General features: G+C 34.3%; 1 long non-coding RNA gene across 1 annotated transcript; it reads left to right on the forward strand.

Moving 5' to 3' along the window:
* Positions 1–3,090: 3,090 nt before the first annotated feature.
* On the forward strand, positions 3,091–3,683 carry LOC104605525 (uncharacterized). Its single transcript, XR_016076808.1, has 3 exons — positions 3,091–3,232; positions 3,367–3,492; positions 3,635–3,683. It is a non-coding gene; the product is annotated as an uncharacterized LOC104605525 (long non-coding RNA).
* Positions 3,684–4,150: the final 467 nt, after the last annotated feature.

The raw sequence follows: 4,150 nt of genomic DNA on the forward strand, positions 1-4,150 counted from the left end.
TTCCCACGATCTATATCTTGAATTAACATATTAAAAATGTAAATTTTAATTAAAATGGAGTAAGAATGTAATGGAGTATTCGGTTAAAGAATCTTTTAAATTTTAATTAACATATTAAAAACCAATTATCGGTTACTTAAATAAACCCAATAACTGCTGTATACGTGACAGTAATACAGGTTTTAGATATGATATGATTTTCCATATCATAGTCTGACCCTATATATATACTTTGTTACCACATCCACACATTTCCAAGTTTTCTTAAAACTGACTTTTCAATATTCTGACTTTACAACATTCTTTGTAATACTGAACCTTTCAACGTTGGTGGTCATACATTGAATGATTTGAACGGCTCTCACCTCTGATGTTTGGTTTTGTGACTCAGGCCAGTTATACATGTTTTCTCATTTAAAATATTTCCAATAGAATATGAAACATATTCTCTTTTTTTTTTTTTTTTTTCATTTTATGCCATCCGCATACATTTTTTTTCTTAATGGCAAAAGCGCCCCAATGCTTATCAAACATTGCTTGGCTGATTAGCTATTATGCCCTTTCACCCGCCCCGTCCACCTCCACATACACGTATACAATATTACATGTGGTCGGTCATAAAAGGGTCCAAGTGTTCTCCAATCGACCCTCAACTCAGGCGGATATGTCTTGGTAAAGTTTGACAGATGAGAGGCATGAGGTGGACGGTGAGATTGATTAATACGAAACAAGTGGATGATGTAAACGCTTATAAATTTGGTGGTATATATATATATGGTCTGCCTAGATTTTCTGACAACCATTGAATTTTCTGAGATATATGGTCCGTTTGGTTCACAGTTGAAATAGGAATCGAAATGATTTATTCTTAAAATCTGATTCAGATAGGAATGAAAATGAGAATTTCATTTTCAAGAAAGGGATAAGAAATGATCATTCCTTAAAATGGGAAAATGCCATTTCAATATGAATAGGAATAAGATTTCGATTCCATCAAACCAAACTGTTGGAATCATTCCGATTCCAATTCAAACCCTATTCCTGCAATTAAACGGAGCCTTAATATAAGATGAATGGACACCTACATTTGCTTTCAAAATTAAAAATAAAAAATGGTAAACGCAATTTGAACATGTGGATAGAGATCTGAAGAAGGAGAGGGACCACAAGTGTTAGGGGCAATATTCTTCAGTCAAAACTTAGTGATGACGGAACCATTCAAAAGTGGAGTGGTTATAGTGACACAATTGGGCTCTTTCTTTGAAAGAAGAGAGGGAATCCCTTTAAAGCAAAACCATGTGAATACTACGACATCAACGCATTCCGCTGCACATTGTAAATATCTCCCTTTAAATTTAACACACACATGCATAGCAAATATTCTAGGTGTTTGGCTGGATGTGGTGTAACGCGGTAATGGCTGATGTGACCCACAGTGCCAAGGCCTTTGTACCCCAAATCTAAACCAAAAGTTAAAAAAGAGAGATTGGGCCGGGTTAGCTGACTCAGTGTGGAACGAATAATAATGCCCCATAAACTCGTAAAAATACATATGGCCTACAACCACTCAATCTTTTACTTTTAACATTCATGACTGACTTGCGTGGAGTATTATCGTTATCATTGATTGATTCCACAGCTACCCCTTTACACAGCCTTCCCAATTTAAACTGGCTTTAGACCTTTCGTTACGTAGTGAAGTTGCTTCTCTCAAGGTTTTTAAAACTGGATTGCACAAGGAATCATTCTGGCCTCTAGGGACAGGTTTTTGAGTTGAATGGTCCGATTATCCACATCCAATTAAAACAGATGATCTGTTTTAACTTAAAAAAATATAAATAATAAAAACAGCCAAAAACCATTATCTAGATCGACAGTTTGACCACATAGGTCAATGAATTATTATCCAAATCAATATTTTTTGGTCAAAAAAAAAAAAAAAAAGTAAAACAGAACCGATTATCTAACCACTTCCTGAATTTTCTGGTTTGACTATCTGATCCGATCCAATTTTAAAAACCATGCATGCATTCTCTGCATTCCTTCTCATTTTATGTTTCCCATTTCTTGATTTAGACCGCTGCTCTTGCTTTATATCTCTAGCCGGCCAAAAAGTTATTCCATTGCCCAACTGAATGAATCCGGGCCATTGTTTTTAACTTTTGATAGAAGAGAATATTTTCCTTGCTTTTGTTTAATTATACGGTGAAGCATCCTTTAGCAAAGGAAAGAAAAGTAGGAAATGCCAAATTATGCTTGCTCTATTTCTCACGTCCGTATCCTATTTTTTTTTTTTTTATTTTGTAATTAAAATATGAAAACCTCCTTAGATTTTTTATTATCATAAAATTCAATCTCACCTGAAGTTTTATTTTTATAAAAATCTCACATGTACTTTTTAAAAATCCTGCGGTAACCACCCTTTCATAATTGTTTTAGTCAGAAAACATTGGCATAATGTATTGGTTTTTTGAAAATACCCATTTTAGCCTTATGTTTATCAATTCAGATGGAGATGTTCTGAAGAAAAACTTTTAGTTTTTAAATAAAAAAATTCTAAGTCAAATTAAAAAAAGTAAAATAATTTTATTTTGTAAACTCATTATGATTGAGTGAAATGTAAAAGGGCAAATCTGACACTTTGATTATATTAAAAGGTTTCCTAACAAGTAGTAAGGGTAAATTTGTAACTTCAAAACCTCTATTATGGAAGCAACAATGGAAGCTCATGGGAGGGCTTTATGATTATCAGAAACATTAGGGGAAATTTTTATAAAGGCAATAGTAAAATATAATCATGTTTTTTTTCCTAAGAAATTCTTCTCGGTAAAAGTGTATTAATTACGTTACTCGTATTTGTAGTTTCTACCGAGAAACTTCCCATGAGTGTACGTGGTACCAACCACCACCCTTTCTTCTTCCTTTCTCTCCGACTCTTTCTTTCTTTTGAACGTAGCATTTAAAGAGCAAGGGCGCAAAAGCATGAGTGTAAGTGGGAACAACGAACTGAACAGAGGAATATATTCTGGTAATTAATCAGATCAGCGTGGAAGACTTGGTTATATAAAGAGCAAGGGCGCATAAGCATTTCCGCAACCAAGCAAGAACAAGTTTCCTATCTAACTCTGTCATCTCTGCATAAAACCAGCTTCAAAAAATGAACTCCTCTCAAGGACTCAACAGCTGCTCCACCGAATCCAGGTTTAAGGATTTCCTAAACAAAAATGATAAGGTACCCTTGACTGTTTATATGATCCCCACTTTGTTTAATTTTAGTTATATTAGTTTCCGTTTGAAGATTTGAATGTATACCATATATAGTTATCAGCAGCACTAATATAATATTTCTGTCATTATATGTTTCAGTTGGTGATAGCTTTCTTCACCAGTCCCAGAAGCCAAAGGTCCCTTAATTTCGAACCATTAGTGAGGGTGATTGCAAGTCAACACCCTTATCTGGCCTTCATCAAGATCGACGGTGACGCCGTGAAGGTCATCATCTTTTTGTTTTACTTAAGTCTTTATATTTTTAGTGCCAACTTTGCATACTTAATCGATATCGATCGGTCCCTGAACCCCTGATTTTCTGTATTAACTTATCCATTATTAATATTGAAAACCTCATCTCTGGTAGAAAATTTCTGAAAAGTATAATGTGACCAACTATCCCACGTGCATTCTGTTCAAGAAAGAAGAAGCTTTGCAGACGGTTGGCAGTGCAAATAGAAGAGATCTGATGAATTTGATCGGCAAGGCTAAAGAGATGGCTCCACCTGATGCCCAGGCATAGGAAGACCGCAGCCGGCCGCAGTACTTGGCTATTACTATTAATTTCCAGAGCTACTATGTATGATTTGGATGCTTTATTAAGCTGGAGTTTTATAGTATAATATATACATGTTATATAATAATAATAATAAATTTTATGTATTTGGAATGTGTAATATCAAAGATACTGGTCGTGATTGCTTCAATCAATAGCTGTCTCACGCTCTAACAGCTTATCTATCCATAGTTTGGTACCATATATATGATCCAGTTATAATTTCTATAAATTAATAATATTCAGAATATCTTCAATAAACTAACTAAAAAGAGCAGCCATATGGATATGTATGGTGATATTCAAGTCTTACCCAACTAAAGTGTT

Source organism: Nelumbo nucifera, chromosome 1, assembly GCF_055504915.1.
Source record: "Nelumbo nucifera cultivar China Antique chromosome 1, China Antique-T2T, whole genome shotgun sequence".
NCBI lineage: Eukaryota > Viridiplantae > Streptophyta > Magnoliopsida > Proteales > Nelumbonaceae > Nelumbo > Nelumbo nucifera.